At 42.8% G+C, this 9,888-nt stretch overlaps 1 pseudogene; it reads left to right on the top strand.

Annotated features, from left to right (window-relative positions):
• Window positions 1-9,157: 9,157 nt before the first annotated feature.
• On the top strand, window positions 9,158-9,645 carry LOC145394527 (uncharacterized; annotated as a pseudogene).
• The last annotated feature ends 243 nt before the right edge of the window (window positions 9,646-9,888 follow it).

Here is a 9,888-nt window from a genome sequence, read left to right as displayed (position 1 = left end):
GACTCTACGGGAACTGTATGGAAAGATGAAGGGTGGAGTCATCACCATATGAGTGAATAGGGTTAGATGTACAGCATAGGTCACTGATGAATTAAAGGAAGAGTTGATGAGAGGACAGAGCCCTGAGGAACACCACTGTTGATAGATCTAGGAATAGAACAGTGGCTGTCTACAATAGCAGCTATAGAACGACTAGAAAGGAAGCTATAGATGAAGGCACAGATAGGATAGAAACCGTAGAAGGGCAGTTTGGAATTTAAAGATTTGTGCCAGACTCGATCGAAAGCTTTTGAGATGTCAAATGCAATGGCAAAGCTTTCGCCAAGGTCCCGAAAGGAGGATGACCAGGAGTCTGAAAAGTAGGTGAGAAGATTGCCAGTGGAGTGTCCCTGACTGAACCCATACTGACGATCAAAAAGAAGGTTGTGATAGGAGAGATGCTTTAAATTTTTTCTCTTATGAATAGACTCGGAAACTTTTGAGACACAGATGTTAAAACAATTGTGCGATAGTTAGAGGGCTGGGAATGGTCACCCTTCTTTGGGACAGGCTGAATAATAGCAAACTTCCAGCAGGAAGGAAAGGTGCAAGTTGACAGACAATGGCGAAAGAATTTACCTAGGCAGGGTGGAAGCACAGAAACACAGGTCTTGAGGACAACGGGAGGGACCCCATCAATCTCATGTGCCTTGTTAGTATTGAGGCCAGTGATGACAGAAAATACATCACCTGAAGAAATTTTAATATCAGCCATGAGAAAGCCAAAGGGGGGAAATGATGGAATGAACAGCACCGGAATTGTCTAAGGTGGAATTGGAGGAGAAAGTCTGAGCAAAGAGATCTGCTTTATCAGTAGAAGAAATAGCTACAGAGCCATCAGAGTAGAAAAATGGAGGGAACGATGATGAGAAAAAGTTGTTAGAAAGGTTTTTGGGAAGAAGGAGCTGGAAGAATTTGAGTTGGAGATTTGAGAGCATTTAGTAAGGATGAAATAATTTTTAGCAGAGCGAAGAGCAGACTTAGAATTATTCCGGGCAGAAGCATAAAAAGTATGTGATTCAGGGTTGGGTTGGCTCTGGTACCTTTTATAGGCCTTCTTGTTGTGGTCAGCATTAGAACAAGCGTGATCAAACCAAGGCATTCTTGCAGTGGTCAAAGGATATGAGAAAGGAATGTATGTTTCCATGCCTGAGAGAATAACCTCCGTAATGAGCAAGGCACACTCAGATGGCTCCCGGCCATGGAAGCAATAATCATTCCAGGGAAAATCAAAGTAGTGCCTGAGGGCCTCCCAAAGTGCCACAAGCGAAGTTTCTTTGGAGGGTCCACAGGCCGTACTCGAGCGATAGGACATAGTAATGAGGTTGTGATTGGAGGAGCCCAATGGAGAGGAAAGATTAACAGTGTAAGCAGAAGGATTAGTTGTAATGAAGAGGTAACGTATGTTGGAACTCACTTCAAGGCTGTCAGGGATACAGGTAGGGTGTTGTACAAGTTGCTTTAGGTCATTAGGGATAGAACAGATGTAGGCTTGTTCACCAGGTGGATTAGTGAAAGGAGAGGAAAGCCAAAGGTGGTGGTGAACATTGAAACATCCTAGAATAGAGATTTCAGAGAAAGGAGAAATGGATAGGATGTGTTCCATCGTAGAAGTAAGATAGTCGAAGAATTTTTCATAGCAGAATTATGAGATAAGTAAACAGCACAGATATATTTTGTCAGAGAATGACAGGGAAGCCGAAACCAGAGAGTAGAGAATTCAGAGGAATCAAGCTCAGGAATACTGGAGCAAGATAAGCCGTTGCGTACATATACACAACAGCCACCTTTGCCGTTGAAATGAGTATTGAGAAAGTAGGATGATACAGAAAAGGGTTTGCTATCAGTAGCCTCGAACAGCTGTGTCTCAGTTAAGAAGGAAGGTGAGGTTTAGTGGAGGAGAGTTGGTGCTCAACAGAGAGAAAGTTAGAGGAGAGGCGGCAAAAGTTGCATAATTGAAGAAGTGTGTCATACAGTGGTTCCAGGCAGCTCTTTGAGTCGTCACCGGGAGAGGGGCGGATGATGGGGGCATTTGCTGTCCCCACCTCCCCCCCTTGGGACTCAGAGACTTGGTTACTACGTGCCATTTTTCTTTTTTAATTTCGAAAACGAAGTGTAGCGTGTAATGTGCATGTAGTTTGGTGTTGACAGTTAGAGAAACTTGTACTGGAGAGCATGCTGGCCAACTGTCTGTGTTACTGAAACACCGAAAAAGTTCAGCAAAGGGGGATGGTCATAACTAATCCCGAGGGCTGATGAAACGGGAGCTCCAGCTCTCTCTGTCATCAGGATACAAGGAACAAGTGGTGAAATGGAAGGCTGTAGTATTAGACATTGGTATGGTGCAGTGCATAGAGAAATTAGCCATTGATCTCTGATAGAGAGGATTCGTAGTGCTGAAAATTTTAGCCAGTGAGCTTTGGAGAACAGAGAAATTAGTTGGAGAAGAACAGGGAGGCTTTAGGAAGGGAAGAGGTTGTGTAGATCAGATATTCATTCTTAGATCTTTAGTGGAAAAGTTTCTAGAGAAGGGAAAGAAGTTGTATGCGGCTTTCATGGATTTGGAGAAAGCATATGACAGGGTGGATAGACAAGGATTGTGAAAAGTGTTAAGAATATATGGAGTAGATGGGAAGTTGTTGAATGCTGTGAAGAGTATGTACGATGGTGCGAAGGCTGCAGTGCGTGTGGATGGTGAACTAAGTGAATTTTTCTCTTTGAAAGTTGGTTTGAAACAGGGATGTGTCATGTCTCCATGGCTGTTCAATCTGTACATGGATGGGGTAATAAAAGAGGTACAAGGTAGGGTTGTCGATGTTGGAGTGGCCCTGGTGAGAGAGGATAGTGTTTGGAAACTCCCTGTACTGTTGTTTGCAGATGATACTGTGTTGTTGAGTGAAGACGAAGGGGAGCTGCAAGGGTTGGTGGATGAGTTTGAGAGAGTGTGTAAGAAACGGAACCTAAAGGTGAATGTAGGGAAGAGTAAAGTGATGGTCTTTGAGAGAGGTGAAGTCAGTGAATGTACAGCGAGGTTGGATGGTGAGGAATTGGAAAATGTGAGTACGTTTAAGTATTTGGGTAGTGTGATGAGTAAGGATGGAGGTTTGGAGGGTGAAGTGCTTGAAAGCGTACAGCAGGGAAGAAAGGTTGCTGGTTCCTTGAAAGCAGTGATAAGAAACAGGGAAGTGAGCATGGAAGTAAAAAAGTTACTACATGACAGTATTGTGATACCAACTCTAACATACGGAAGTGAAGCTTGGACATTGTTGGAAGGACACAAGTCAAGAGTGAGAGCAATGGAAATGAGTTATTTAAGAGGAGCCTGTGGAGTCACATGGAGAGACAGGCTGACGAATGAGGATATAAAGGAGCGTTGTGGTGTGGATGTGGAAGTGATAGGAAGCGTTGTGAGGAACACACTGAGGTGGTTTGGCCATGTGGAGAGGATGGAGGGTGAAAGACTGACGAAGAGAGTGTATGTGAGTGAGGTGGAGGGTGGAAGAGGGAGGGGGAGACCGAGGATGAGATGGAGGGATGAGGTGGAGAGGTATATGAGAGAGGGGGGTGTGAGTTGGGAGCAGGGCAGTGAAATGGCGGGGGACAGGGCGACTTGGAGGCGATTTGTTTGTGGCCACCCCAAACGGGATTGAGGCGTCTGGCAATAGATAAATAGATAGCTTTGGAGAAGACTTTTCATAGCACAGGTATTGCGTGTCTTGAAAACATCACTGGAGGTAGCAAGTTGATTGTTGGTTCAATTGTAGGTGTCTGGCACTTTGAGTTAATGGGTTCACTCCTGAGGGCAGGAATTAAAACATGTGGGTAAAGTTTGATCTCATGTTCCAAAGTGTTGCTGCATCACGTGGCCACCAGATGGTTGTTAAGGGTCGGGTAGGGAGTTGTATTCCCGTGGGCTTACAAGCTCCATGGCATCTCTTCCTTTATCCTTTTCATATCAGAGAGCATGCGTCGATAGCTGTTTCACAATCGTACTTAATCCTACCTTGCACCCATCCTTTGGAATGAAAGAAAATGTTCACCATGATAATGATGATGACGGCTAGTAACCTAGTGGTGACAATGCCACATCCCAGTCAGTGGGACAATCTTCCAATGCTCAAGAGTACGATATTTCTGCGGTGACTAGATTTTTTTTTTTTTTTTTTTGTAACGTGAAGGTATGGGCTTATGGAATGTGTTTCAGCAAGCAATGTTGGTAATATTATTTTTTTAAGCTAAAATGATAAGTGTACCATGCCACTTGCCCGATATTAACCCGCCCCGTCCCGACCACTTTTTGACCACTGGTACCCCCCAATCCCGACCATTTTTCGACCCTTTTTTTTTTTTTTTGCTAAAACTTTCGCTTTTGGTGAGAAACATCGAAAATTCATAGAGAAATCGCTCACCTGAGGTTTAAAATACTCATTACAGGTAGGAGAGCCTCCTTACCTTACTGGGTTTTCTATCAGGCTGGCACCAAAGAAAACGAGTTCTATGGGAGGATAACTATTTCACACCACTCATAAACGGTATTTATTTATTTACTGTTACGAATTTATATGTAGTACAAGAGTATATTGGTTTTCAAGCAGAAATACAGGCATTATAAGCATTGTTTCACTCACTAATACCTGACCTTTTTTTGCCACATTACCTGATCATCATTTCTAACTGTTTCTTCCTCTAATGCTATGTAAAGTTTGTCCTCCACATTGTCATTGATTGGGGAATCACTCTGGCCCTGAATTTCGTACCGTGGCATGACATGGCTATACTGGCCAGGTCACTGATAACAGGTGAATTGCTGAGAAAAGGGCATGCAGGGGGGGGGAGGAGGTCATGCTGAGTAAGGCATTGTCTCTGCCTGGCATCTTGTTGAGGAAGGTGTCCCGTGTATACGTACCAAAAATGACTCGCGAAAATTGAAAATTGTGGAAATTATGAACCTTGCAATTGCAGGACGTTGAAGTACGTCCTCGGGATTAGCTGTGACAAAACGTGAGGACGTGGAAGTACGTCCTCGGGACGGCGAGGGTTAATGCACACAAATTATTCAACTTAATTCAGAATGTGCTTAGGCTATTGTCAATTCAGGGCCTTGGATTCTCATGGAAAAGCATGGCACGTTATACACAATATGATATCTGTGCTCAGTTGATGCTTTTCTGCATTCACACAGCACAATTTGCTAATTTTGAGAAAATTCACAAAAGCAAAATGTATTACTTTTCCACAAGCTTACCATTAGTATGTGTACTTTCACTGTATCATTGAAAATTTGCTCAGGTGCTTTACATAAATTTTTCCGCAATATGGTATTGAATGTTGAGAATAGCCACTTCAATAACACCTATGCCTTTCTATAAACCATACAACTATGTACCCGAACCGAAGATATGCTGTCGCTTTAACCCGCCCCATCCCTATGTTTTCTGGGCAGTGGTACGCCCCAGTCCCAACATTTTTGGACCTTTTTTTTTTTTTTTGCTCAAACATCCGCTTTTGGTGAGAAACATCGAAAATTCGTAGAGAAATCGCTTACCTGAGGTTTAAAATACTCGATCCAGGTAGGAGTACCTCCTTACCTTACAGGGTTTTCTATCAGGCTGGCTGCAAAGAAAACGAGTTCTATGGGAGGATAACTATTCTGCACCACTCATAAACGGTATTTATTTATTTATTTGGTACGAATTTATATGTAGTACGAGAATATATTGGTTTTCAAACGGTAATATAGGCATTATTAGCATTGTTTCACTCACTAACTCATCACCATTCCTGACCTTTTTTTGCCACATTACCTGATCATCATTTCTGACTGTTTCTTCCTCTAATGTTTGTCCTCCACATTGTCATCGATTGGAGAATCACTCTGGCACTGAATTTCGTACCGTGTCATGACATGGCTTTACTGGCCAGGTCACTGATAACAGAATTGCTGAGAAAAGGTCATGCAGGGGGGGGAGGAGGTCATGCTGGGTAAGGCATTGTCCTTGCCTGGAATCTTGTAGAGGAAGGTGTCCCGTGTATACGTGCCAAAAATCACTTGCAAAAATTGATAATTGTGCAAATTAAGGACCTCGCAATGTTGCCGCGTTAATTTACGTCTCCGGGACATGAGTGCACATCATGTGAGGACGTGAATTCACGTCTCCAGGACGGGGCGGGTTAATAGCTTCCCAGAAAACCTAGTAAAGTAACCCCTATCCCTTTTCCAAAAACCTTGCAAATATGTACCGAAAATCTGCTGTGGCTTTAATAGTTTCCTAGTAACCTGGTGCAGTAACACCCATGCCTTTTCCATAAACCTTGCAGCTATATAAAGTAGACCCTATGTAGCTTTAATAGTTTCTCACATAACCCAGTTTTGGTGCTCAATTTGCTTTTTTTTTTTTTTTTTTTTAACAATATTTTGGCGAATAAATAAAAAGAAAAAAATACTTCTTAAACTTTCCAGCATTGTTCTTCCATCCACGACAGCTTTAACCTGTCACGTCCCGAGCTTTTTCGCACCTCCGACACCCCCCAATCCTGAGCTATTTTGAAAAAAAAAAAATTTTGGCTAAAACTTCCGCTTTCGTTGAGAAACAAAGGAAAATCACCAAGAAAGGGCTTACCATGGTCCGTAAGTGGTCGGAACAGGTGAGGTCCCCTGCGCCAGGTATCATTTTCTATCATTGACGTGTGAGTCGCTAACGTTTTCTGTGGTAGGTAATTTTGGGAGAAACCACAAACAACACCTCTACATTTATTGAATTTGAACTAAGAAACAATAAGAATAACAATATAATGGTTTTCATAGATATATATATGAAAAATAAGCATTGTACCTTCGTGCAAGCATAGTGAGTCGGGTCAGAGTGGTAACACGCTATGTACTAAGTTTCTTGTTTCCGTCAACATATCATTTTTTCTACTTGCATACAACTGTTTCAATGCCATTTTACCATTTTGTACTGTTTGTAAATGTTTTCAGTTGATTTCATTCATTACGATGACATGTAGCACAACTATAGCACACATCTGCTTACTCAGCATACTCGCTATGACTCGAATTTCAACATACCATATTGTTTTATCACTTTCATAGTATTGTTTTCTTTACATTGAACCTTTCCTCCACCACTGTAAATCTTTTTCAAGTATTTACATTCATTACGAGGGCATTTAGTGAAATCTAGCGCATATTCAGGTAGCAAGCACAATCTCTACCACTCGTGTTTCAATTTCTACTTTATTTCTTCAGTTCCAAATATACTTCCCCACTTATATTACACCCGTTTACACCCAATACTGCACAATATATATTCACGGGCCTTATTTATTCAACTGAGCATCAGAATATCACACCAAAATACCCTCGCAATGAATGTTTCGACCAAATATTACTCATACACTTACATACTAAATTCCCACTTATATTACACCAGTTTCCACTTGTATACTCCTGTCTACATATATACGGGCCTTATTTATTCCAATGAGTGTCAGAAAATCGCACTTATGTACACTTGCTAGGAATATGTTGACTTAGAAAAAATTTCAGCACTTAAAAATATTGCAACAAATATTACACCCGTTTGCATTTTTCATACTAATATTTACATATTTACTGGCCTTATTTATTCCACTGAGCATCAGATTATTGCATCAAAATACCCTCGCTAGGTATGTTTCCACTTAGATCATATTTATACACTTACATAATAATTTTCCACTTATATTACACCCGTTTCCACTTATATACCACTATTTACGGATCTACGGGCCTTATAATTACACTGAGCGTCTGTTTGTCGCATTTATTTCTAAGTATCAGCGTCATACCGCATTCACACCATATCAGAAGTGCATCAAGGTGTGATACTCACTAAAACAGGGGTGAATGCAGAGACCCACGTCACACTCTACGTACTCATAGCGGGTGTATTTTCTCTGAGTGGTGGGTCTCACCCGGGAATTACTACACACGTGACACCTGCGTTGGGGCCTAGGTCTATTTGGCTGGGGAGGTATAGAAGTTTGGAAATGGTGGGCGGATATTCTCAGGGGAGTTTGGGTGGTAGGGGCAGTGCGTGTGCGGTGTTGGGGCCTTTCAACTGCATACCGTGCAAAATTCTCTCGTGTTAGCTCCCTCACAAATCCTTCAAAGGTTTCATGAACTCCTGTTGTCATGGCGTGCAGGTGGTGGCAATTCAGGGCAGTTATATCTAGCAAGTGAAAGAAGAGCTTTTTGTACCACTTCATCGTGGTCCTGGCACACTCGACCGTGGATATTATGGAGTCTGACTAGTCCACCAGGGGCATGTTGATGTAATCGAGGACACATTCAGGTTTCCATATGTGGCGCCTGTTCTCGCTCCGGTAATCCATGGACTCTGTACAGTGCATCAAGGGGCGGTGAACCGTGGACAAGAGGCTGACTTCTTGATTGTGGTTCCACACTGTTGCAAGTATATTGTTGGCCTGGAAGAATACATCCTCATTTCTGTCAAGTTTGCGCCCCACCTTGACCATGTGACGCCGGTTCACCTTGACGGTACCACAGATTCCCATGTCATGCCTGTGTAGATAACCAGCGAGAAGAGGGCTAGTGTACCAGTTGTCCAGGTAAAGGACGTGACCACGATGAAGGTAGTCTTCTATCATGTCTTTACCACTGCTCCAGACAGTCCAATACTCCGATCTTCTATTTTGTCTGTGTAATGATAATTGTAATGATTGTCTGTAGTTGTTAACTCTGTAACAATGTAACCATTTAACTGGTCGTACTAGTTGCTTATTCACTGGCACTTAGGTCTGGCAACACTGTATACTAATTGAGTTGGGAGCGAGTCTGTAGGTGTGGTGTCAGTTCGGGAGAAGCAGGCAACCAAGCCAGGTGTGTATTCTAATATACAGTCTAGTGATATTTTACTTGTGGATTATTGTGTTGTACGAGTGTCTGTGTTCCACTCCTATTCTAAAGATATTATGCTTGTTTCAGATGTATCATAGTTTTATGTTGAGTAAAGCCTACATATAGTCCCTGATGTGTTTTGCTACCCCACATCATTTTACTCAACATAAAATCTCCGGAACTTGAGGGGCCAGCACCCATCGCTTCGCTGCCAGAATGGAGCGTCTGCTGAGGCCAGAGCGACTCGACACGGACCCCAGCTCACCGTCGGCGGCACAGGAGTGGAGACATTGGCAACAGACGTTCGAAAACTTTCTGGAAGCAGTGCCGGGAGAAAAAGTGAACAAGCTCAGGCTCCTTACCAACTTTGTGTCTCAGAAAGTGTATTAAGCTATATCAGAGTGTACTACTTACGATGACGCTATCAGCACACTGCAAGCTTGCTATGTGAAACCAACGAATGAAGTGTTTGCACGTCACCGCCTCGCTACTCACCACCAACAAACTGGTAAGCCTCTAGATGAGTATCTCAGTGCTCTTAAAGTGTTAGCTAAAGACTGTAATTTCAAGGCTGTGAGTGCAATATTGCATTGTGAGGAATCTATCCGGGACGCTTTCATCAGTAGTCTACTGTCTCCGCAATCAGGCAACAATTGTTAGAAAACAAAACTCTCGATCTTGCAACCATGTTTGATCAAGCATGAGCTCTCGAGTCTGCTCAAATGGATTTGGAGTCGCATGGTGGTGTTCTGTCCTCGCATCTGGGAAGTGCAGCGTGTGAGAATAACAGTGAATTTAAGCCCGAGGCTGCTTCATTAATGGCTGGCACCAGTATCAAGTGTTTCTTTTGTGGCCTTTCGAGGCATTCACGCACGAAGTGCCCTGTGCGTGAAGCAGTTTGTCACAAGTGTCAGAAAAAGGGTCACTGTGCTAAAGTGTGTCGATCC

This window comes from Coenobita brevimanus, chromosome 27, assembly GCF_032717465.1.
Source record: "Coenobita brevimanus isolate Jiangsu-jjx chromosome 27, ASM3271746v2, whole genome shotgun sequence".
Taxonomy (NCBI): Eukaryota; Metazoa; Arthropoda; class Malacostraca; order Decapoda; family Coenobitidae; genus Coenobita; species Coenobita brevimanus.
Note: the sequence above shows the minus strand (reverse complement) of the source record. Positions and strands in the feature narration are given on the sequence as shown.